The sequence below is a fragment of the Rhinatrema bivittatum genome, chromosome 9 (assembly GCF_901001135.1).
Source record: "Rhinatrema bivittatum chromosome 9, aRhiBiv1.1, whole genome shotgun sequence".
Taxonomy (NCBI): domain Eukaryota; kingdom Metazoa; phylum Chordata; class Amphibia; order Gymnophiona; family Rhinatrematidae; genus Rhinatrema; species Rhinatrema bivittatum.
In genome coordinates, this window is record NC_042623.1 from 132,764,999 (window position 1) to 132,791,640 (window position 26,642).

At 49.1% G+C, this 26,642-nt stretch overlaps 1 protein-coding gene across 1 annotated transcript in view; it reads left to right on the forward strand.

Annotated features, from left to right (window-relative positions):
- Positions 1-996: 996 nt before the first annotated feature.
- The window catches only part of STAG1 (stromal antigen 1), an 815,655-nt gene continuing 790,009 nt past the window's right edge, over positions 997-26,642 (forward strand). The window contains exon 1 of the mRNA XM_029617274.1: positions 997-1,111. The gene's annotated coding sequence lies outside the window, so the exon portion shown is untranslated. The remainder of the gene's footprint in view (positions 1,112-26,642) is intronic.

The following is a 26,642-nucleotide window of genomic DNA, read 5'->3' on the forward strand; positions in this document are numbered from 1 at the left end:
TGTTCTCTGATAAAAGACCTTCTAACACAGTGATGGCGAACTCCAGACCTTGAGTGCCACAAACAGGCCAGGTTTTCAGGATATGTACAACGAATATGCATATGAGAGATGCATGCACTGCCTCCATTGTATGCAAATCTCTCATGCATATTCATTGTGGATATCATGAAACCCTGGCCCTTTATGGCACTCGAGGACTGAAGTTAGCCATCATTGCTCTTATAAAATGAGATCTTGCTGTTGCTCTGAAAAAGGTAATGTCTCATTTTGAACCATTAGCTACAACCCATCTCAGATATTCAATTTGGAAGGTGATATTCTTAATAGCAATTACTTTCACAGAGACAGTAGTTTTGGCCAAGGAGTAATTAAAAAAAATTCTTTAAATAGAGCTTTAACTTCCTGCATCCTCTTAGATTGCAATAAAAATAAAAAAGAGAAATACTTATTTGTAACCCTCAGCTTAGGAGTCTTCATTTGTGTGGATGGATTTGGCTTCCATGTCCATGAAGAATACAAACTTGCTTACCTCTATCTGGTTTTCTCTGTGGACAGCAGGACAAACCAACCACACAATAACACTCTCCTCTCCAAAAGTGGGAATTCCTGTGCATGCTCAGATAGGCTTTAAACTTTTCTTAGCTACAGCACTGTCAGTTGATGTCAGTGTGGCTAGTTTGTACTGCTGCCCAGAAAATACCTGTTATAGGTAAGCAACATTGCTTTTTTTGTGCTGTGGTTGATCTAGGATTAATTGTTAAGAAGAGTATGAATTAATTTTGTTTATTGTTCATTGTTTCAGAAAGTTCTCTTGAATTAGGGAAGCAATTAAGAAACTTAAATTAGCTGGTTTGGTTCTTTTGTGGAGTAGAAGATTGTTTTGTTTACTTAAGTGTCCAAAATTGCATGAGTAGGTGGCTTTTCTGCTTTGAATACACGTTTTCATAGTATGCCATATTTATGAGTTTTTGTTTTAATCTGTACTTTTAGGGATTCCACAAATGAATCTACTACAACTACTACGACTATTGCACGTCAAGATGTTAGCATTGAGCTTGAAGAGCCTGATGTCAAAGGGAAGCGAAAAAGGGGCCGCCCGGGCAGACCTCCAGTATGTGCATTTTTAAAAAAAAATAATTTTTAAACCTGTCTAAACCCTGTTCTAACTCTGTTGCATCCTAATTGTTTTTTGATTAACTATATGCTTTTGTACTCTGTAAAAGCTTCTTGCCATTCAAGGGCAAAAACTTTGTTAAATGAATGTTATATTTCCTAGCGTGTAGACAGATGGACCAGTGGTTATGTTCCCCTGCCAGCAGATGGAGCAAGCTGACATCACAGTATATATACTCGTGCAGTGACCCCAGCCTGCCAGTATTCTTTGTCTCCAGCAGATGGTGGACGTGCATCTCTCTATGGGGATCGCTTTGAGTTTTTTGGAAGGAGAAATTTTAAATTTGACTTAAGGAAAAGAAAGCCCCGTTCTCCTAGGACAAGGATAGTAGTCCTCACATGTGGGTGACATCATCTAATGGAGCCCGGCACAGAAAACTTTTGTCAAAGTTTCTAGAAACTTTGACTGGCAGGCTGAGCATGCCCAGCCTGCTGCTATCCGCACGTCCACGCAAGGTCCCCCTTCAGTCTCTTCTTTTCCACAGAACAGTAGCCTTGTGGTGGTGGAGCTCCAACTCCTTGAAATCGTTTTCATACTTTTTCAGGGTTTTTTCTGCGTCTGGTCCCCCTTCGCATTTGGTTCCTCTGCTTGGTAGATACCCTTGGTTTTTGCCTTCGCTCCTTGTAGTCTATTCCAGACTTCTGCACTGCGGTGCCAGTCAAGTCATTGACTGCGTGCTGGCCTCTTTTTTCGATGGTGCCCCCAGAGTCCATGGACTATGTCCATCACGGATCCGCATGAGGTGTGTATCCTCTGCCTGGGGGCCTCGCGCGATGACGGGGGTGGTGTTTCTGTGACCAAATGACTCTCAAAGGACGTCGAGCGTGCCTGGACAAAATGGAGAAGCTCTTGGCTTTCCAAAATCCTCTACTTTGGCTTCAGTATCCTCAACGCCGAAGGACCGCAGGGAACCGTCCCCGTCTCTTCCCCTGGTGGTCCCGCTATCCAGTATCTCAAAGGATCAGGGAGGAGATCGATCCTTGGTGGTCTCTCCCCTCCCCCTAACCTCAGGGTCCTCATCTTCCTCTGTGCCGACCAGGCTGAGCGCTGGAAATCCAGGAAGCATAGACACCAGTCACCGTCTCGCCACGGTTCCGGTTCTGGAGCGGCATCGGCAGCTGCCAAGCCACCATCGAAGCGGCACCAGCCACTGGAGGGCCCCATCCTTTGGAGCCCCTGGTAGCCCAAGGCATTCCCCACTGGCAGCTGTGCTGGGCGCCGTGCCTTCTCGTGATCCTTCTGAGGATGTGCCGGCGATGCCTCGTCCCCCTCCATTAGTCCTAACCACCCAGGACTTTCAGGAGGAGATGGACCGCAGGGTGCAATTGTTGGTGCTCAGAGCGCTACAGAGCGTCGAGCTGCCAGCGCCACTGGCCCCAGACCAGTACCCAAGCCTCTGCCATCGATGCTCGCACCCGTGCTGGCGTGTCTGGACGTCCTTGGCGTCCTACCGACACAACCCGTGCCCGAGAGGCCTTTGATGCCTGCTCGGCCACCAATGCCCTCCACCAGAACGATCCCGATTCCTGGGTCCTCTGAGGAGGATGAGGCCTTGGGGACTGGGCGCCCTTGCCCATGGTTCCCCAGGCTGCTGCCGGTTCCTCCCGGCATACTGCGGCCGATGCCCCCCTCGATGTGGGGGGTTACATCAATGCCGCCAGTGCCCTTGGGGCCTAGGCCCACGCCCCCTCCCGACCCCCACCCTCTGCACCCGAGCCCCAGTGAGGAGGAGGGTCCTTATGACCTGTGGGGTGATGTCTCCTCGGACTCATCTTCTGAGTTCTCTGACAACCCCCTCTCGGAGCCTTCCCCTCCAGAGGAACTGTATCTCTCTCCACCGGAAGACCTGTCGTTTGCCAGCTTCGTAAGGGCTATGGCATTGGCCATCCCCTTCCACAACCTGTTTGGAGGAGGATACCTGTCAGAAGATGCTGGAGGTCCTCCAGTTCATCAATGCTCCTAAGGAGATTGTGGCGGTGCTGGTCCACGACATCTTTAAGGAGCTCCTGCTCCGTATGTGGGAACACTTGGTGTTGGTGTCCCTGGTTAACAGGAAGGCTGTTGCGACTTATCTGGTGCATCAGGCTGTGGGCTTTGAACGATGGCACCTACCCCACCAGTCAGCGGTGGTAGAGTCCATGCTTAAGAAGGCCAGACACTCCCTGACACACGCTTCTGCCTCTCCAGGGCACGAACACAGGGAGCCCGATGGCATAGGAAGGAAGATGTCCCAGGGGGCTATGCTGGTTGCCCGCATTGCGGCCTACCAGCTATACATGACCCAATACAACTGCAATCTGTGGAAACAGGTTCAAGATTTTGCGCAGGGCCTCCCCCTGCAACAGCAGGAGTCTCTTGCAGCCATTGCCACGCTGGGGCTTGAGGCGGGTAGACATGAGGTCAGGTCTACCTACGGACGTGTTTGAAACTGAAGCCTGCCTAGCCACCAGGGGCGTAGGCACAAGTTGGTGGCATGCTCCTTTCCTTCTTCTGCTGCTGGGAAGCGATCATCTTGGACTGTTGGATCCTCTCCATTGTCTGCCAGAGTTACCGCCTAATTTCAGAATGCTCCCAGAGACTGCTCCCCCATGTCCATCATGGGGCTTGCCCGCCCATCAAGTCGTCCTTCAATCGGAACTCTCTGCCTTTTTAGTGGTGGGCACAGTGGAACCGGTCCCTTGCGAGCAAATGGGGTCACGGCTTCTACTCGAGGTACTTTCTCATTCCAAGGAGGAATGGCGGCTTGCGCCCTGTTCGCGACCTCAGGGCATTAAACAGATTTCTCATAAGAGAGATTCAAAATGGTCTCTCTGGGCATGCTGATCCCACTTCTCCAAAGAGGAAACTGGCTCTGCTCCCTCAACTTAAAGGAGGCTTACGCCCCATATTGCAATTGCCCCCAACCACAGGAAGTACCTCTGCTTTCTGGTGGGGACAGCACATATTCAGTACAAAATGCTGCCCTTTGGGCTGGCATCAGCCCCACGCGTCTTCACAAAATGCTTGGTGTTAGTGGCTGCCTACCTCAGGTGTCACTCGGTCCATGTCTTTCCATACCTGACGATTGGCTGATCTGGAGCGACTCCCACTCTGGGGCCTTGAACGCACTGGCCCTGATGGTTCGGGCCTTGCAGACATTGGGATTCGTCATCAACTTCCCCAAGTCCATCTCAGTCTGCTAGACTTTATCGGCGCCAGGTTGGACACGGCTCAAGCAAAGGCTTTTCTGCCCAAGGATTGGGCAGTTGCCCTCTCCTTGCTGGCCACCCTAGTTTGCAACAGAAAGAGGGTGCCGGTCCGTCTGCTGCTTCGCTTGCTGGGCCACACAGCGGCTTCAGTCCACGTGACCCCCTTGGCCTACCTTTTGCATGAGGGACCCTCAGTGAGATTTGCGGTCCTAGTGGTGACAGGCATCCCAGGATTTGGAGGCGCCGGTGACGGTCACAGACCCTCTCCGCCTCTCCTTGATCTGGTGGGAGGCTCTTCCCAGTCTGGAAACCTGGCTCCCATTTCAGCCTGCACCGCCCCAGTTGACCCTCACCACAGATGCCTCACCTCAGGGGTGGGGGGCCCACACGGACCGCCTACATACCTAGGGCCTTTGGACTGCGGCCGAAGTCTGCTGCCAGATAAACTTCCTGGAGCTTCGGGCGATCCGGTATGCCTTTTGGGTCTTCCAGGATAGGCTGTACTCCAAGGTCATCCTCATCAGAAGGGACAACCAGGTGCGATGTGGTACATCAACAAGGAGGGCGGCATGGGCTCCTTCCTTCTCTGCCAGGAAACAATACTGGTCTGGGATTGTGTCCTTTCCAGAGGGATGTATCTGCGGGCCACTTGCCTGCCGGGTCATCTGAACACATTGGCAGATCGCCTCAGTCGGTCCTTCCAGCCACACGAGTGGTCCCTGAACCCTGCGGTAGCTGCCAACTTGTTCCGTCGCTGGTGCACGCCAGACCTGGACTTGTTCGCCTCTCCCCACAATCACAAGGTGGACATGTTCTGTTTCCTGATTCCGGGAAAGGACCATCCGGTCTGTGATGCTTTCTCCCTTCACTGGGGACAGGGTTTCAATTACGCGTACCCCCTATCCCACTCCTCTCGAGGAATCTGATGAAACTGCAAGATGACGGGGGGGACTATGATCCTTGTGGCACCCTCCTGGCCAAGGCAGGTGTGGTTTCCTCTGCTCAAAGACCTGTCAGTGGGTGCACTAGTCCCGCTAGGGATGGCTCCCGACCTCATATCACAGAACCAGGGCACCCTGTGCCACCTGAACCTCCGGGCCCTAGCCCTCACTGCATGGATGTTGAGCGCATGATCCTCCAGCCCTAGCAGCTCTCGGAGGGTATCTCCAGGGTCTTGATTGAGTTCCGGAAACCTTCCACCCGGAAATCTTACACCTTGAAGTGGAAGCGTTTCTCCATCTGGTGGTGTGGTCATGGACTGGACTCTTTCTCCTGTCCGCTGCCCTGCCTGCTGGATTACCTCTGGCACCTATCTGAGTCTGGCCTCCAAACCAGCTCAGTCAGCATACACTTCAGGCGCACCGGCAACACCAGCGTGTTGCCGGTGCACCTGTTTCAGTCCAGCCACTGGTTGGACACTTCATGCTGAAGCCCCCGCTTCGACTGCCAGCAACACTGTGGGATCTCAGAGTTGTCCTAATGCGGCATCCGTTCAAGCCTCTCAAGTCCTGTGACCTGAAGTTTCTCACCTGGAAAGTCATGTTCCTGGTGGTGATTACTTCCGCTCGCAGGGTCAGTGAGGTTCAGGCCTTAAGAACATTAGAACATAAGAAAATGCCATACTGGGTCAGACCAAGGGTCCATCAAGCCCAGCATCCTGTTTCCAACAGTGGCCAATCCAGGCCATAAGAACCTGGCAAGTACCCAAAAACTAAGTCTATTCCATGTAACCATTGCTAATGGCAGTGGCTATTCTCTAAGTGAACTTAGTAGCAGGTAATGGACTTCTCCTCCAAGAACTTATCCAATCCTTTTTTAAACACAGCTATACTAACTACACGAACCACATTCTCTGGCAACAAATTCCAGAGTTTAATTGTGCGTTGAGTAAAAAAGAACTTTCTCCGATTAGTTTTAAATGTGCCCCATGCTAACTTCATGGAGTGTCCCCTAGTCTTTCTACTATCCGAAAGAGTAAATAACCGATTCACATCTACCCGTTCTAGACCTCTCATGATTTTAAACACCTCTATCATATCCCCCCTCAGTTGTCTCTTCTCCAAGCTGAAAAGTCCTAACCTCTTTAGTCTTTCCTCATAGGGGAGTTGTTCCATTCCCCTTATCATTTTGGTAGCCCTTCTCTGTACCTTCTCCATCGCAATTTTATCTTTTTTGAGATGCGGCGACCAGAATTGTACACAGTATTCAAGGTGCGGTCTCACCATGGAGCGATACAGAGGCATTATGACATTTTCCGTTTTATTCATCATTCCTTTTCTAATAATTCCCAACATTCTGTTTGCTTTTTTGACTGCCGCAGCACACTGAACCGACGATTTCAATGTGTTATCCACTATGACACCTAGATCTCTTTCTTGGGTTGTAGCACCTAATATGGAACCCAACATCGTGTAATTATAGCATGGGTTATTTTTCCCTATATGCATCACCTTGCACTTATCCACATTAAATTTCATCTGCCATTTGGATGCCCAATTTTCCAGTCTCACAAGGTCTTCCTGCAATTTATCACAATCTGCTTGTGATTTAATTACACTGAACAATTTTGTGTCATCTGCAAACTTGATTATCTCACTCGTCGTATTTCTTTCCAGATCATTTATAAATATATTGAAAAGTAAGGGTCCCAATACAGATCCCTGAGGCACTCCACTGTCCACTCCCTTCCACTGAGAAAATTGCCCATTTAATCCTACTCTCTGTTTCCTGTCTTTTAGCCAGTTTGCAATCCACGAAAGGACATCGCCACCTATCCCATGACTTTTTACTTTTCCTAGAAGCCTCTCATGAGGAACTTTGTCAAACGCCTTCTGAAAATCCAAGTATACTATATCTACCGGTTCACCTTTATCCACATGTTTATTAACTCCTTCAAAAAAGTGAAGCAGATTTGTGAGGCAAGACTTGCCCTGGGTAAAGCCATGCTGACTTTGTTCCATTAAACCATGTCTTTCTATATGTTCTGTGATTTTGATGTTTAGAACACTTTCCACTATTTTTCCTGGCACTGAAGTCAGGCTAACCGGTCTGTAGTTTCCCGGATCGCCCCTGGAGCCCTTTTTAAATATTGGGGTTACATTTGCTATCCTCCAGTCTTCAGGTACAATGGATGATTTTAATGATAAGTTACAAATTTTTACTAATAGGTCTGAAATTTCATTTTTTAGTTCCTTCAGAACTCTGGGGTGTATACCATCCGGTCCAGGTGATTTACTACTCTTCAGTTTGTCAATCAGGCCTACCACATCTTCTAGGTTCACCGTGATTTGATTCAGTCCATCTGAATCATTACCCATGAAAACCTTCTCCATTACGGGTACCTCCCCAACATCCTCTTCAGTAAACACCGAAGCAAAGAAATCATTTAATCTTTCCGCGATGACCTTATCTTCTCTAAGTGCCTCTTTAACCCCTCGATCATCTAATGGTCCAACTGACTCCCTCACAGGCTTTCTGCTTCGGATATATTTAAAAAGTTTTTACTGTGAGTTTTTGCCTCTACAGTCAACTTCTTTTCAAATTCTCTCTTAGCCTGTCTTATCAATGTCTTACATTTAACTTGCCAATGTTTATGCTTTATCCTATTTTCTTCTGTTGGATCCTTCTTCCAATTTTTGAATGAAGATCTTTTGGCTAAAATAGCTTCTTTCACCTCCCCTTTTAACCATGCCGGTAATCGTTTTGCCTTCTTTCCACCTTTCTTAATGTGTGGAATACATCTGGACTGTGCTTCTAGAATGGTATTTTTTAACAATGACCTACGCCTCTTGGACATTTTTTACTTTTGTAGCTGCTCCTTTCAGTTTTTTTCTAACAATTTTTCTCATTTTATCAAAGTTTCCCTTTTGAAAGTTTAGCACGAAAGCCTTGGATTTGCACACTGTTCCTTTTCCAGTCATTAAATCAAATTTGATCATATTATGATCACTATTGCCAAGCGGCCCCACCACCGTTACCTCTCTCACCAAGTCCTGTGCTCCACTGAGAATTAGATCTAAAATTGCTCCCTCTCTCGTCGGTTCCTGAACCAATTGCTCCATAAAGCTATCATTTATTCCATCCAGGAACGTTATCTCTCTAGCGTGACCCGATGATACATTTACCCAGTCTATATTGGGGTAATTGAAGTCTCCCATTATTACTGCACTACCAATATGGTTAGCTTGCCTAATTTCTCTTAGCATTTCACTGTCCATCTCACCATCTTGACCAGGTGGACGGTAGTATACCCCTATCACTGTAGTCTTCCCTGGTACACAAGGGATTTCTACCCATAAAGATTCAATTTTGTATTTAGTCTCATGCAGGATGTTTATCCTGTTGGACTCTATGCCATCCCGGACATAAAGCGCCACACCTCCTCCCGACTGCTCCTCTCTGTCATTGCGATATAATTTGTACCCCGGTATAGCACTGTCCCATTGGTTATCCTCTTTCCACCATGTCTCTGAGATGCCAATTAAGTCTGTCATCATTTACTGTGGAGTATGGAGGCAAGGAACACACTTGAGGCAGCTTTCATCGCAGGCAGGAAGAGAGAAGGCAAGGGGTGAGCCCTCACGAGGCTCTTCCTTTTATTGTACATTCATACAAAGGCAGATGATGTGTCATTACATGATTGGCTACTTTCCCATAGCAACAGACGAGTCCTTACACTATTGGCTTTGGCTCAGGGGGTGTGCACGGATCATTTCTTTGGCTGCTGAAATCTATACCTCCTGACTTTGTCCTGCCTCTGACTAGGGAACACCCAGCCCCTCTTTCAGGCTATCAGGAATAATTATAAGCCAGAGAAATACATGACAGTCAGGTATCCTTTCCTAGGCAGAGAGGCTTAAGCACAAGTGATGCTTTTATTCAGGCAAATGTCAGGGAGAAGGGAAGTTAGTGTTTAACCCTGATGAAATGGCTTGCTGGCAAGCGCATATTTCCCACATCTGCTATACATTCTAATTCTCCCATCTTACTTCTTAGACTTCTGGCATTAGCATACAAACATTTTAAAGTTTGTTTTTTGTTTGTATTTTTATTCTGCTTTTTAATTGATAGGGATAAGTTAGAATTTTTTAGCTCAGGTGAGTTTTTAGTTACAGGCACTTGGACTACTTTTCTAATTATTGGAACCTCACTGTCGGGATGCCCTAATTCTAATGCACCATTAGTATCCTTTAAAGATACATCTCTCCGAACCATGCGCTGCTGAGCGACTGTCGGCTTTCCCCTTTGTTCTAGTTTAAAAGCTGCTCTATCTCCTTTTTAAAGGTTAGCGCCAGCAGTCTGGTTCCACCCTGGTTAAGGTGGAGCCCATCCCTTCAGAAGAGACTCCCCCTTCCCCAAAAGGTTCCCCAGTTCCTAACAAAACGGAATCCCTCTTTTTTTTTTTTTTATTTTTATTTAAGTTTTTTATATACCAACATTCAAGACAATAGTCCCATCATGCTGGTTCACATGAAACAGGAGTGCAAAATAAACTTAAACTTGAACAATAGTGCGGAAATAGCAGTTACATGTAACAAGGAAAATTGAACTTGGAATGAGAAGGAAAAGGAAAAAGGAAAAACCAGCTAATTACATATAATTACATTGTAAGAGGTAGCTAATGGTGATGTTGATGGTGATGTGATGATTGTTAGGAGTTAATGATATTGGAGTTAGGAAAAGCCTGCCTGAACAGCCAGGTCTTGAGTCTTTTCTTGAAGGTTGAGAGGCTGGGTTCCATTCTAAGATCTGGGGGGATAGAGTTCCATAAGGTAGGACCGGCTGTGGAGAAGGCCCGATTTCTTAGCGTAATGTGTCTGGTAGTTTTGGCTGGGGGGACTTGAAGTGATCCTTTGTAAGCATCTCTTGTCGGTCTTGTTGAAGTGTGTAATCGGAGGGGGAAATGAAGGTCAATTGGGGCTAGTTGATGAATGTGTTTGTATATGGTGAGAATGGCCTTGTATATTATTCTGAAGTGGATGGGTAGCCAGTGGAGGCCCATTAGGATAGGGGTTATATGGTCTCTTCTCCTGGTATTAGTGAGTATACGGGCACAGGCATTTTGAACCATTTGCAGTGGTTTGGTGTGTAGAGAGGGGAGACCAAGCAAGATGGTGTTACAATAGTCCAGCTTTGCGAAGATGATTGATTGTAGGATTGTTCTAAAGTCATGAGTATGGAACAGAGGTCTTATTCTTTTCAGTACTTGGAGTTTATAAAAGCAGTCTTTGGTGGTTTTGTTGATGGTGGCTTTCAGGTTCAGGTGATTGTCAATTTGAACTCCTAGGTCTCTCACTTGTGTAGTTTTTGGTATGGCTGGATGAGTGGGGGTGCAGGAGCTGTTCTCTGGTGTGATGAGTAGTAATTCCGTTTTGGATGAATTTAGTACCAGGTTGAGGCTTGTGAGAAGCTGTTTGATATTTTGGAGGCATGTTTCCCAATGAGACAGTGTTTTCGCGAGTGACTCCTTGATGGGGATCAGGACCTGGATATCATCCGCGTAGAGGAAATGTTTGAGCTTGAGGTCAGTGAGAAGTTGGCATAAGGGTAATAGGTATATGTTAAATAAGGTAGGAGATAGGGATGAGCCCTGAGGGACTCCTACTGACGCGGGGTAGAGTGAGGATTCTTTGTTATGAATCTTAACCTTGTATCCTCTATTGCTGAGGAAGGTTCTGAACCACGAGAGGGCAGTGCCTGAGATACCTATGGCTATTAGTTGGTTGATGAGAAGGGAGTGGTTGACGGTGTCAAATGCTGACGACAGGTCCAGTAGGATCAGAAGGAAGGCTTGTCCTTTGTCAAGGCCTAGGATGATGTGATCTGTCATGGAGATGAGGAGTGCTTCCGTACTTAAGGTTTTGCGGAATCCGTATTGTGATGGGAATAGGAGGTTGTTGTCTTCAATGTAGTTTGAGAGTCGTGAGTTTACCAATTTTTCCATAATCTTGGCTATGAAGGGGAGGTTAGCGATCGGTCTATAGTTGTTGGGATCGTTGGGGTCGAGATTTGGTTTTTTGAGTAGGGGTTTGAGTGAGGCCAGTTTGAGGTTTTCTGGGTAGAGTCCTTGTGTGATGGAGCAATTTATGATGTCTGCCAGGATTTTGGAGATAGAGTCTGGAATTGATAAAAGTAGTTTAGCTGGGATGTGATCCGAGGGGTGAGAGGAAGGTTTCATTTTCCTTAGAATTCCTTGGATCTCAATGGCTGAAGTTGGATCAAGTTCTTCTAATCGGGTATTGTTGATTGCGGATTGAGGAGTGGTTAGTGATGCAGTGGCTTTGGTGGGGAGCTGAGATAGAAGATTGCTGATTTTGTTGCTGAAGAATAGTGCTAATTCTTCAGCTTTCGATTGAGCTTGGTCATGTGCAATCTCTGTCTGGTTTAATTGCGTGAGGTTGGCTACATAGCTGAAGAGTGCTTTGGCATCGAAGACAAGGTCGTGTATCTTAGAAGCGTAGAAGTCCCTCTTGGATCTTAGGGTGCTTGCTTTGTATTGATGAAGAATTGATTTGTAGATTGAGAGGGTATTGGTTCCTGGGTTTTTGCGCCATTTAGCCTCATTTTGTCTTAGTTGGAGTTTGAGTTTCCTTAATTCTGAGGAGAACCAGGGCTGTCTTTGGAGGAATTGGTGTGTGGTTTTTTTGTTATAGGGGGGCATAGCTTGTTAGCTATAGTTTCCGTAATTGTATTCCATGTTCGAAGCGCTGAGTTCGGGTCAGTGAGGTCCAGGTGGTAGAGGTGTGGTGATAATTGATTATTGAGATCTTCTGGTGAGCAAGTTTTCCTGTATGTGAAGGAGGGCGAAGGAATGCAAGCCGGGCTAGTATCTTTTATTGAGAATGAAGTTGTTATGAGGCAGTGATCTGACCACGGGACCTTTGTGCAGTTGGGGAGGGACGTGGGCTTGATTGCTTGATACATCTCTCCGAACCATGATTGCTTGATACATCTCTCCGAACCATGCGCTGCTGAGCGACTGTCGGCTTTCCCCTTTGTTCTAGTTTAAAAGCTGCTCTATCTCCTTTTTAAAGGTTAGCGCCAGCAGTCTGGTTCCACCCTGGTTAAGGTGGAGCCCATCCCTTCAGAAGAGACTCCCCCTTCCCCAAAAGGTTCCCCAGTTCCTAACAAAACGGAATCCCTCTTCCTTGCACCATCGTCTCATCCACGCATTGAGACTCCGGAGCTCTGCCTGCCTCTGGTGACCTGCGCGTGGAACAGGGAGCATTTCAGAGAATGCTACCCTGGAGGTTCTGAATTTAATCTTTCTACCTAAGAGCCTAAATTTGGCTTCCAGAACCTCCCTCCCACATTTTCCTATGTCGTTGGTGCCCACGTGTACCACGACAGCCGGCTCCTCCCCAGCACTGTCTAAAATCCTATCTAGGTGACGCGTGAGGTCCGCCACCTTCGCACCAGGTAGGCATGTTACCAGGCGATCCTCACGCCCACCCGCCACCCAGCTATCTACATTCCTAATAATCGAATCACCAACTATGACGGCCGACCTAACCCTTCCCTCCTGGGCAGTAGGCCTTGGGGAGATATCCTCAGTGCGAAAGGACAATGCATCACCTAGAGAGCAGGTCCTTGCTACAGGATCCTTTCCTGCTACACCTGGTTGGTGCTCTCCCATTATGAGACCTTCTTCCTCCAAGGCAGCACCAGGGCTGCCAGTCTGAAGTTGGGACTGGACTACTATGTTCCTGAAGGTCTCATCTATATACCTCTCTGTCTCCCTCAGCTCCTCCAGGTCTGCCACTCTAGCCTCCAGAGATCGGACTCGTTCTCTGAGAGCCAGGAGCTCTTTGCATCGCATGCACATGTACAACTTCTCACCGGTGGGTAAAAAATCATACATGTGACACTCGATGCAAAAGACTGGGAAGCCCCCCTCTTGCTGCTGGACTGCTGCCTTCATCTCAATTTTGATCAGTTCCTAGTTAGGTTTTAGGTTGCTATGGGAGTAGGAATGTGTCTAAGTTCCTTTAAATGTATTAGTGAATTCACTATATGTCTGGTAGTGGCCTACTGGGGTCTGATCGAATTCTCAATAAAGTTTTTGTTGATGGGTTTTTGTTTTTTTTTTTGTGCAAGTGGCACCTGCCTATAAATTAAGGGATGAGCTTGGGGTGGGTGGGCGAGGGGTGGGAGGGTTGGGAATTACAAACAGTCTAACTTTAGTTAGTCAGCCTGAGTGACTCACTGCTCCCTTGATTAACAAATGTTGTTCCCTATTCAAACCTAATCACACTACCTCAACACCTTTCCAAGGTGAGTAACTGAGCTGAACTATTCAACTTTTTTACTTTGGTATATACTGCCTTGGTCACGTGTGCTCCCTATATGAAATTCTTCCACGATCGTGTGGTGCTGTGTACACATCCAAAATTTCTGCCCAAGGTGGTGACTGCTTTTCACATGATCCAGTCCACCATCATTCTCATGTTCTTCCCATGGCCTCATTCCCACCCAGGGGAACGTGCTCTCCACACCCTGAACTGCAAGCGGGCGTTCACTTTCTACTTGGATCGTACTGCCCATAGGCAGTCCACCCAGCTATTTGTGTCTTTTGACCCCAATAGTCTGGGTGCTGCAGTAGGGAAGCAGACCCTTGTCGAACTGGCTAGCGGATTGCATTGCCTTCTGCTTGAATAGGCAGGCCTTCAGCTGGTTGGCAGGGTGAAAGCTCAATCTGTGCGGGCTATGATGGTGTCAGTGGCCCATCTGCGTGCGGAACCTGTCGCTGAAATTTATAGGGCCGCGACCTAGAGTTCCCTCCACACATTCGTGGCTCACTACTGCCTTGACAGGGATAGTCGCCAGGACAGTGCTTTTGGACAGTTTGTCCTGCGCAGTCTCTTCCAGTCCTGAACCCAACTGTCTCTCATCGTGCTCTCTGTGGGACCAGACCACCCCTGTCTTTTTCACAGTGCCGCCGTTGTGGTGTTCTCGTTGGCACCTTGTTCGGCTACTGTGGGTCTCTTTGGTCGAATGGGGCAGTCTGGAGCTCTGTAATCACCCACATGTGAGGACTACCAACCTGCTTGTCCTAGGAGAAAGCGCAGTTGTTTACCTGTAACAGGTGTTTTCCTAGGACAGCAGGATGTCATCCTCAGGAATCCTGTCCGCCACCCCATGAGGTTGGGTTCACCTTCGGTTTGTTTTTTGTCGCTCATATTTTGCTATGTAACGAGACTGAAGGGGACCTTGCGTGGATAGTGGTAGGCTGGGAATGCTCAGTCTGCCAGTCAAAGTTTCACGAAAGTTTTCTGTGCCGGGCTCTATTGGATGATACCCACATGTGAGGACTAACATCCTGCTGTCCTAGGGAAACACCTGTTACAGGTAAGCAACTGCGCTCTCTCCTGCGGTGAAAGCAAAAGGTCCCTCCCCCAGTTGAGAATTCCTGAGGTAATTTCCGTGGTCCCTCAAAGGTGTGCCTTGGTCTGGTAGCTGGGTTTTCTGGAGTGGACTTAACTGCTCGTTCAGCTGAAAGGGCAGTGGGTGCAGGAGGTTGAGCATGGTGGTGATGGCAGATGTCCTCTTCCCCACAGCTGGAGACCGACTGTACTCAGCCGGTAAGCGCTGAGCTCAGATAAGGTTAAAAAAAAAAAAAATCAAGGTTTTACCTTCAGATACAGAGACTGAGGGGTTTTTAGGATTCCCTCTGGTCTTTGTGCTCGGCATGCTGTCCCGACATTCGTTCCTGCTCCCATGGGGGTTGGGGAACTGGGCAGCCTAGTGGGTTGAGCAGCCCCGGTCAGGTAGGCCCCGCTGAAGCTTTGTGCTTGCATGCCGAGTGGTAGGCCGCAGCGTTTTCGTGTGCTCCTTTGTGTGTTTTGCTGCCCTCTACATGTCATTGGTGTGTGCAGTGCGTCAGCTGTGCGCACACATTGTGCCCTCAGTTTTAGGTGCGCCTTTTGCATGTACAAGTTTTGCACTGTTTCAAACGCATTACTTGGCACACAAGTTGTGCGCGTGCCTTGCTGCACTTATCTCTCAGACACTTAATTTTTGTGCAAGAGCCGTTCAGACCCACATTTATTGCTGTGATGGCACCAGTAAACAAGAAGCCTAAGTGCCTTTCTCTTTGTGTTGCCTGTCATATTATGGCTTCTCAGCCTGACTTGTCTTTTAACATGTCAGCGCTGTTCTGACGCTCAGGGTGAGTTGTCTTCCTTAGATTTTGCTAATCCTGGCTCCTCCCATTCTGATGATAGGTTGGTTATGTTTTTGACTGGAGGGATGCCAAACCTTGGTTCTCCCTTGACTAACTCTTCCACCGGAGAGGGTAGTTCTGTGGACCCTGCTCCAGTTCCTTCTGGAATTGGTTTGGACTCTGTTGCCTTTTATTGAGTGGAATTTTTTCATGGCTTACATGCTTTTATTCAGGCATAGTCCTCCACTTCACCCAGTCCTGTCACCCTCAGCCGGTGGCTCCTCCCTTTTCCAGTCCTTTACTAAAGCAATGGGGCTCACCTTGGCTCCCTGCAGGTATTCCTGACAGGAACTCAGATGGCCCTGATGATGAGGCAGATCCTGATTCTTTAGAAGATGGGAAAATCTCTCCGGATCTGGAATTGTATCGCACCATGTTGTGGTTCTTTCATTGAGATGAACTGTTGGCCCTGATTTCCCAGACTTTGAAGGAGTTGAATATTCCTGGTACGGATGCCATATCAGAGCCAAAAAAGAATCCCATTCTGATTTCCTAGCGTAAAGCCTCCTGTTTTTTTTTTCCCTGTGGTGGAGGCCATTCAGGAATTGATTGATCTTGAATGGGATGCCTCAGACAAATTTTAAAGCAGATCAAATGTTTGAAGGCCCGTACCCCCTGAATCCGCTGTGCGAGAGTATTTGCATTTTCCCAAAGTGGATGCACTGGTATGTACCGTGTCTAAGTTGATGACTATCCCCGTGGAGGGAGGAGCGGCCTTGAAGGATGTGCATGATAGGAGAATTAAGGCTATCCTTAAGCAAGCCTTTGAGGCAGTGGCAATGACTTTACATATCGTTTCCTTTTGCTCCCTAGTGGCGATATCTTGTCTGCTTCTCTTTCAGGCGATTGATTCTGGAGGGAATTCCAGAGTGGTTATGGAACCTGTTGCTGCCTTTCTATATATATATTTATTTTTATATACTGGTTCACAAAATTTAAAAAATACATAAGTAATCCCATTTAAAATATATATCCTCATAAATTATCAATCACAATTAAAATATATATCTTCATAAGATAAAACATAAAATATACCACAGTAAAATAAATCACATTACAACAGAAGGAAAAAAATAAAAACAAGCAAAATAAGAGGGAGAAGAGGCAGAGGAAACCTCCTAATAACCCTTGGAACTTCAGTATTTCATATTTGCTCACCAAAAGCCTGCCGAAATAACCAAGTTTTTAAGTTCTTCTTAAACGTCTGAAAATTACCCTCAAGCCTTAGATCAGTTGGTAATTTGTTTCATAATTTAGGTCCAGCAAGTGACAAAGCTCTCTCTCTAACACAATTTAAATGGGCTAACCTGGGAGACAGAATTGTCAGTAGACCTTTATTAGCATAACGCAAATTCCGTTGTGGAATTGAAGTGCAGAAGTGAAGTGCGGCGCTAAACCATTCCACACTATTAAGTAAGGATATATGGATTAATGATAAAACTTTGAATTGGATTCGATAGAAGATAGACAACCAGTGCAAATCTTTTAAAACAGGTGTGATGTGATCGTACTTCTTTCTACCAGTTAAAACTCATGGCTGCATTTTGAAGAAGCTGTAAGGGTCTGATAGAGGCTAACGGGAGGCCCAGCAGGAGGGTATTACAGTAATCCAGTTTTGAGAAAATCAAAGTTTTCCTAGCGTGTAGCAGATGGACTCAAAACAAGTGGGTATAGTGTGCTCGTGCTAGCAGTTGGAGACGGATCTGACGTCAGCACGGGTACATATACCCCCGCAGGAAGTGCAGCAATTCAGTAATTTCCGTCTCCAAAGCAGTTTGGAGCTACCTCATGCTCGCTGAGCGTTTTTCCAAATTCTAACGACTAAATTCATAGAAGAAACCTACCTGAAGACGAGCCCCACACTCCTGCGGTGATACCATTTGGTCCCTCCCCCAGTTGAGTTTCCCCAAGGCGATTTCCGTGGTCCCTCGGAGGTAAGAGCCTCGGTCCGGTGGCCGACTCGTGGCAGGGACCTAGCCCCCGAGTGAGAAGGGCTCGGGCGCGGCATAGAGGCAGCCTCGTCCCGGCGTGGACTTGGCCCCCGAGCGAGACGAGTTTGGGCGCGGCCTAGAGGCAGCGGGTGCACCTCCTCGAGCGCGGCGGTGACGGTAATCACCCTCTCCCCCCGCAGCCGGGAAGCGCCCAAGACAAGGTAAGACATACATCTTTACTTGTGGTCTCCGAGGAAGTGAGGAGTAGCAGAGTCTGCCTACGTGGCAACCCGCCAAGGGGGTCGCCATTTTGCCTGCCTGCTCGCCGTCGCCTTCTGCCCTGGTTCGTCACCGCGCAATAGGCGCCCGTTGCTAAGCGCACGTTGATAGGCGCCCGTTGCTAAGCGCACGTTGATAGGCGCCCGTTGCTAAGCGCATGTTGATAGGCGCCCGTTGCTAAGCGCATGTTGATAGGCGCCCGTTGATACGCGCACGTGGATTCGCGCACGTGGATAAGCGCATATTGATAGGCGCACATCTTTCACGCATATTACAAAGCGCAGACTCCAGCTGAGTTAACAGACGAGATGGAGCGTACGAGAGCCCATGCGTCAGCGGAGCCGGCACCTCCAGAATCAGGCATAAGCCTCTGCTCTGCATGCAACCTCAGAGCCACACAGAGCGAGGAAGCAGACTCCCTATGTGCCCAATGTGAAGAGGCCCTGGGAGTTCCAGGCCAGGGCCGGTCGCAGCCCAGCGTACTTGCCGGTTCTTCAGGGAACACCCCGGACCTAGCAGGCAGCAGTGAGCAGCCAGGGAACCCGAGAGACCTGGTGCCCCTAAGGCCAGATCCTGCTTCGCTCTCCTGGGTGCAATTATTCAAGGGGATTCATGCCTTTGTCACAATGCAGGCTGCACCCCGAACGGGTCCATACGTACCGGATGACTCGGCCCCTGGACCCTCAAGGCCATATAAGTGGGGGTTCCGGGCGCCACTCGCCGCCCGGAACCCCCACTTATATGAGGATTCAGATTGCCCTGAGGAAGACGACGAACCCCCCGAGGAGGGAGAACTTCCCTCGGGGATTGAACCATATCGGACCATGAGGCACTTCTTTCTGAAAGAGGATCTCCCAGGCCTGATCGCTCAATGCCTGTCGGAACTGGCTCTCCCGGGCCATGACGCCCCAGGGGAACCTAGAATGAACCCCCTGTTAGAGGGCCTGCGCCAAACAACTCACCATTTTCCCCTCCTACAAGCAGCACAACAGCTAATCGATCTGGAATGGAATAAGCCGGAGGCCTCATTCAAAGGGGGTCGGGCCTTGGCTGGCATGTACCTCTTAGACCCGGCAACCAAGGAGCTGCTGGCGTGCCCCCAGGTAGACGCCATAGATAGCGCAATTGTGAAGCGCACCACCATTCTGGTGGAAGGGGAGACGGCCCTCAAGGATACACATGACCGGCGCATGGACGCCATTCTGAAACAAGCCTTTGAGGTAGCAGCCATGTCCCTACGAATTGCGACCTGCTACACCGTGGTGACGCGTTCCTGTTTATCACAGGCTAGGAACAACACGCCGGGAGAAGAGATGGAATCAGCTCTCTCGTTCCTCACTGACGCAGCCTCCGACCTAGTCCGTACGGCAGCCAAGGGAGTGTCATCCTCAGTGGCAGCCAGGAGACAGCTCTGGCTACGTAATTGGTCGGCCGACTCCTCCTCCAAGACACGTCTCACGAGAATGCCTTTTAAGGGATCCCTCCTGTTCGGCAGCGACCTCGAGAAACTGGCCAATAAATGGGGCGCCTCTCCATTGCCCCGTCTACCAGAAGACAGGTCAAGGAGGAGCCAGCGCCCTTTTCCTAGACCATCTAGAGGCCGAAACTCTCAGCGCTTCAACCCTTACAGGACTCGCTACCAAGCACCTCGTTCTCGGGCCAGGAACCAGTCCTTTCGGACTAAGCACAAGAGGGGAACCGGCTCGGGTTCGGGTCCCGGCCGTACCCCACAATGACAATCAGCCGACCCATCCGGGGGTAGCAGCCATAGGGGGCAGGCTAACCCTCTTCTACTGCAGGTGGGTCGAGATCACCTCGGACCAGTGGGTCCTCGCCATCATCCGAGAAGGGTATTACCTGGACTTTCTTCGGCTCCCACCGGACAAGTTTGTGGAATCTCCTTATTCACCCCTCAAGAGGGCGGCACTAGAAGTTACCTTGCGGAGGCTCCTATCCCTAAAAGCCATAATCCCAGTGCCTGCAGGGGAGATAAATTCTGGGCATTATTCCATTTATTTCATAGTGCTCAAGAAGGAGGGCACTTCCAGGCCCGTCCTGGACCTCAAGTCAGTCAACCGACACCTTCGGGTCCCCAGCTTTCGCATGGAAACTCTGCGGTCTGTCAAAAATTCAGTACAGCCAGGGGAGTTTCTCACATCCCTAGATCTGTCAGAAGCCTACTTGCATATCCCAATCCATCGGGATCACCAGCGCTACTTACGCTTCAAAGTCCTGAACCAACACTTCCAGTTCCGAGCTTTACCCTTCGGGTTAGCCACCGCGCCGCGGACCTTTACCAAGGTCATAGTAGTAGTGGCGGCATCCCTCCGGAAGGAAGGAATCCTCGTTCATCCCTACCTGGACGATTGGCTGATCAGGGCAAAATCACCGGAGGAGAGCCACCAGGCAACCAACAGAGTTATAGCTCTTCTGGAAAGCCTAGGATGGGTAGTAAACTTGAACAATAGTTCCCTACAGCCTTCTCAGTCACTGGAATACCTAGGAGACCGATTCGACACCCAGGAAGACAAGGTCAGTCTGACATCCAAGAGGAGGTCAAAGCTCCGGAATCGTCTGCAGGCCCTGCTGAGCGCCACCTGGCCCACAGCTTGGGATTACCTACAGGTCCTTGGCCTTATGGCATCCACTCTGGAGGTGATACCATGGGCGCGGACGCATATGAGACCGTTACAACGCGCCCTCCTATCTCGGTGGAGCCCACGATCACAGAACTACACCGTACACCTACCTGTACCAGCCAGAGTGCGGATTCAGATACGGTGGTGGTTGCAGCCCGGCCACATGAGCCGGGGGTCAAGAATGTCCTCCCCAACCTGGACCCTGCTCACTACAGATGCCAGCCTGAACAGATGGGGAGCACACTGCGAAGAACTCACCGCCCAAGGGCGGTGGAACAGAGAAGAGTCGGGGTGGAACATCAACCGACTAGAGGCACGGGCAGTCAGGATAGCATGCCTGCGATTTGCCCACAGACTTCGAAACAGAGCGGTCAGAGTGATGTCGGACAACGCCACTACAGTGGCATACATCAACCGACAAGACGGAACCAGAAGCCGACAAGTATCCCTAGAAATAGCCTCCCCTGATGACTTGGGCAGAAGCAAATCTCCAGGACATCTCCGCCGTCCACATCGCCGGGAAGGACAACACCACGGCAGACTTCCTCAGCAGAGAAAGCCTAAATCCGGGGGAATGGCAGCTGTCACCCACAGTTTTCTAGATGATTGTGGATCAGTGGGGACGCCGGGCATGGACCTATTAGCGGACAGGTCCAACGCTCAAGTACCCAGATATTTCAGCCGCAGCCGGGATCCTCTATCCCAGGGGATCGATGCCCTGGTACAGCTATGGCCTCAGGGGATCCTGCTATATGCCTTTCCTCCATGGCCCCTGCTGGGCACCATTATACACAAGATTCAGCAACACAGAGGCCTAGTTCTTCTAGTGGCCCCGAACTGGCCAAGAAGACCCTGGTACGCAGACATGAGAAGACTACTGGCAGGGAATCCATTTCCCCTGCCTCCACACAGGGACCTGCTGCGGCAAGGTCCCATCCTCCACGAGGATCCAGCTCAATTCTCTCTTACGGGTCTGGCCATTGAGAGGGCTAGACTGAAGAAAAGAGGATACTCGGGGCCGGTAATAGATACACTCCTCCGAGCGTGCAAGTTCTCCACATCACTGACATATATAAGGATCTGGAGAGTCTTTGAAGCCTGGTGCGAAACTCACGGCACCAATCCACATGCCGCTAAGATCCCTATCATTTTGGATTTCCTGCAAGATGGACTTCAGAAGGGTCTGTCCTTCAATTCCATCAAGGTTCAAGTGGCAGCGCTATCCTGCTACGGTCCCCGGAGTGACTGCAACAGCATCGCCACACACCCAGACGTTTCACGTTTCCTGAAAGGAGTCAAACACATTCGCCCGCCACTGAAGTGGCCAGTGCCCCTGTGGAACCTCAACCTAGTTTTGGAATTTCTAGCGGGACCCTCCTTCAGACCCCTTCGAGGCCTGTCCCTCCGTTTGTTAACCTTGAAGATGGTGTTCCTGCTGGCCGTATGCTCAGCAAGCCGCATCTCAGAGCTACAAGCGCTGTCCTGCCGTGATCCGTTTCTCAGAATCACTCCAGAGGCTATCCATCTTCGCACGGTTCCTTCCTTCATACCCAAAGTAGTCTCACACTTCCATCTCAACCAAACCATATCCTTGCCTACCACGGAAGGTTTGAGGAAGTCAGAAGAAGGCCGAATACTACGCCATCTTGACATCTGCAGGCTGCTGTCCAGATACCTGGAAATGTCAGAAGCAGTACGAAAGACGGACCACCTGTTCATCCTTCACAGCGGGAAGAAGCAAGGGGAAACGGCCTCACGGGCAACCATCGCCCGCTGGATCAAAGAAGTTATCAAGGCGGCCTACGTAGAAGCGGGAAAACCACCACGTCTACATGTCAAGGCTCACTCTACCAGGGCGCAAGCGGCCTCCTGGGCAGAAACTAGGATGCTGTCACCTGCAGAAATATGTAAAGCGGCAACGTGGTCCTCCCTCCATACCTTCTCCAGATTCTACCGTCTGGACGTCCAGGCCAGGGAGGACACAGCATTTGCGAGGGCAATCCTAAACGGACCTCGGGCAGCCTCCCACCCAGTCCGGGAGTAGCTTTTGTACATCCCACTTGTTTTGAGTCCATCTGCTACACGCTAGGAAATGTAGAGATTACTTACCTGATAATCTCGTTTTCCTTAGTGTATGCAGATGGACTCAGCATCCCGCCCGGCTGCCGGCATACATGGGGATTCACCGACTCATGGTAAGCCATGTTTTCTTATGATAGGGCATCCACCCTGCCGGGTGTCGACGCCTTCCGGTTGAGAACACTGGCGGTCTCCAGTTACTATCAATCGGTCAGGGTAATCCTGTTCATTTAATCGATCGGTCAGTTACACATATATCCATAAAGCTTTTGCAAGGAAGATTACTGAATTGCTGCACTTCCTGCGGGGGTATATGTACCCGTGCTGACATCAGATCAGTCTCCAACTGCTAGCACGAGCACACTATACCCACTTGTTTTGAGTCCATCTGCATACACTAAGGAAAACGAGATTATCAGGTAAGTCATCTCTACATTGTAACACCATTTTAAAATCATTGAAATGCAGGTATGGTTTTAATTTCTTTAAAATTTGAAGTTTAAAAAAACTGTCTTTAATCTTCAAATTAAGTTCACTATCAAGAATAGCCCCTAAATCCCTGGCTTCGTTAACTATGGAATACTTAGGCTGAATATTATTGTAATTCGTTATCATCCTATAATGAAGTTTCTTAGTTATTAGCAAAATTCCCGTTCTTTTGTTGATTTAGTGGTTTCATATGGGCTAATAACTGTTGAATAGAGGAGAGAGATATATCCAATAATTTAAGCGAATTGTCAAGAGAGCCAAATATTGGAAGCAGGATTTGAACATCGTCTGCATATATGTAATATGTTAATCCTAAACCAGCAAGCCATTTGCATAAAGGCAACATATAAATATTAAAAAGCGTTGCGGATAGCAAAGAACCTTGCGGTACCCCAGAGGATAATGAAATTGATTCAGACTCAGATATCCCAAGCGTTTTCTATGTTTTGCGTTATTAGTGCACCATTATCAGTTTTGGGTGCTGCCCTTTGGTCTAGCCACCCCCCCAGAAGGTTTTCCAAGGTTATGGTGGTGGTAGCGGCAGCCTTGAGAAAGGAAGAGATCCTGGTGCACCCAACTTGGATGACTGGCTGATTCGAGCCAGGTCTCAGGAATTTATTTATTTATTTATTTACAGTTCTTATATACCGCACAATGGGTAGGGAACTATCCGTCTAGGCGGTTTACATATTAATACATACACAAATAATATTATACTAACAATACATTGACAAAATAGATCATAAACATATGCAATCATATTAAAATCATAAAATAGACGTAAAATACAAAGGAATATATGTTATGGTAAACTTAATATATATTGTAAGCCTGAGTAAAAAGATGGGTTTTTAGTAGTTTCTTGAATTCTGTACGACTAGAAGTTAGACGAATATGTTCAGGCAGTGAGTTCCAAAGTACTGGACCTGTTGACCTGTTGACGCTCAAGGTAATTGTTGCATCCATCGGTCTTCAGCTTTGCCCTGCCTACCTCTCTCTATTTTCGGCTCCTCCCGCTCACCTTGGACTGATGGCCGCGGCGGCATCTGCTTGTCGTTCTCCCCGGTGTCCCCGAACCGGCTTTGGTACTGCCTCCCACCATTCTCTTTCAAGGTACTTCTAGGTGCGTGCACACCGCCGTCATCTTTAACTCTACGTTGGCACGAACCTCAGGGGCGTCACCCTGTTGTGATGTCATGACTTCCGGGTATATCTGCCTACAGTATTTGCTAGCTCGTTGAGTTAGCAACAGGATTCGTTCGGATGGGATTCGCTCTCCGTTCCTAAGCTACTCTGCCACTCCAGCTCTATCTGGAACTCTTTCTACCCTTCAGGGTCTCTAACGGGGTACCCGCTCCTCGGGGGCCTCTTTGCTTCTTTCAGGTGCTATCAGGAAACCAGTACTCGCTCCTCGAGGGCCCATGTTCCCTGAGTCGCTGTCTGCAACCTCTACCCTTCTACTTGGAAGAACTAACTTAGGGGCGGATTTTCAGAGCCCTGCTCGCCTAAATCCGCCCAAATCTGGGCGGATTTAGGCGAGCAGGGCCCTGCGCGCCGGTGAGCCTATTTTACATAGGCCTACCGGCGTGCGCAGAGCCCTGGGACTCGCGTAAGTCCCGGGGTTCTCCGAGGGGGGCGTGTCGGGGGCAGGCCCGGTCGTTGCGGCGTTTAGGGGGCGTGTCGGCAGCGTTTTGGGGGCGGGTACGGGGGCGTGGCTACGGCCCGGGGTGGTCCGGGGGCGTGGCCGCGCCCTCCGTACCCGCCCCCAGGTCGCGTCCCGGCGCGCAAGAGGCCCGCTGGCGCGCAGGGATTTACGCCTCCCGGAGGGAGGCGTAAATCCCCCGACAAAGGTAAGGGGGGGGGGGCTTAGACAGGGCCGGGTGGGTGGGTTAGGTTGGGGAAGGGAGGGGAAGGTGAGGGGAGGGAACGGGGGTAGGCTGTGCGGCTCGGCGCGCACCGGCTATACAAAATCAATAGCCTTGCGCGCGCCGATCCATGTTTTTAGCAGATGCGTGCGGCTCCTCGCGTATCTACTAAAATCCAGCTTACTTTTGCTTGCGCCTGATGCGCCAGCAAAAGTAGGCCAATTCGCGCTATTTGAAAATCTACCCCTTAGTTACCATCAGTGAGTACAGAAACCATCTCTCTCCACAGTACTGCTTCACTGGAATCGGGTACTCTTTCCTCGAGGGCCTGCTCTCTGCTCCAGTGCCAGACCTCTGTTACTGCTAAGTGAGTACAACGCTAACGAGTCTCTCTGCTCTAAGGGATCAGGTACTCTCTCCTCGAGGGCCTGCTCTCCCTGTATTTCTACATTGGGACTCTGAATGTTAATCTTATTGTGTGCTCATAACTCTCTCTTTCCACTGCAGCACTGCCTTGCAGAGGATCCGCTGTTCCAGCATTCTGTGTGAGACACGCCCAGCTGGGCCCTACAACCACTACTCACTACTGCCACCTCTGGTGGTCACTCAAACTGTTTAATATAAGATTCAAATCTGTGTTTGTCTGTTCGGCGTCTAGCCTGACACTGTGGTCCCTCATGGGACTGCCCCCTGTAGGTGTGGTCAGCTGCCACAGTGTCCAAGGATCCACCCAAACACCATTAACCATAACAGTAATCTCCTTGTTGCAGGTAAACCTGGTCAAGAGTAGTCTTTAGCTATCCCAGTCATTGGAGTATCTGGGGGTTCAGTTTGACACAGGACAGGACTAGGGTTTCCTGCCGGACGTTTGAATTCAGAAATCGATGTCTCAGGTGCATCAGTTGGTGAACACAAATCGCCCAATGGTGTGGTTCTATTTACAGAGGCTCGGCTTGATGGCGAAAACCTTGGAAGTGGTGCCATGGGCAAGGGCACATATGCATAGTCTTCAGCACGTGCTACTGTCTCATTGGAACCCTCAGTCTCAGGACTGTTCGGTTTGGCTCAACTTGCCGATGGAAGTCTGCTCTTGCCTCTAGTGGTGGTTACAGAAGGTCATGTGAGAGAAGGAGTTTCCTTGTCCTTCCCCACCAGGTTGGTACTTAAGCCAGATACGAGTTGCATAGTCAGGGGCTGATGGCCCAAGGGCGTTGGAATGCTGAGGAGTCCTGCTGGAACATAAATCGCCTGGAATTCTTTCTCAGCAGAGAGTGTCTGGAACCAGGAGAATGAGTGTTGTTTGCTGAGGCATTTCAGCTGATTGTGGATTGCTGGGGCCTTCCATTCCTAGACCTGCTGGCGACTTCACGCAGTGCGAAAGTTCCTCGATTCTACAGTTACAGGAGAGATCCGTGGTGTCTGGGCATGGATGCTCTTGTATAGGTCAGGCTGCAAGACATTGCTTTACGCCTTTCCTCTGTGGCCATTGCTAGGCAGGATGATTCGCAAAATTGAAGACCACAGGGGGCTAGTACTCCTGGTTTTAATTTCTTTAAAATTTGAAGTTTAAAAAAACTGTCTTTAATCTTCAAATTAAGTTCACTATCAAGAATAATCCCTAAATCCCTGGCTTTATTAACTATGGAATACTTAGGCTGAATATTATTGTAATTCGTTATCATCCTATAATCAAGTTTCTTACTTATTAGCAAAATTCCCGTTCTTTTGTTGATTTAGTGGTTTCATATGGGCTAATTACTGTTGAATAGAGGAGAGA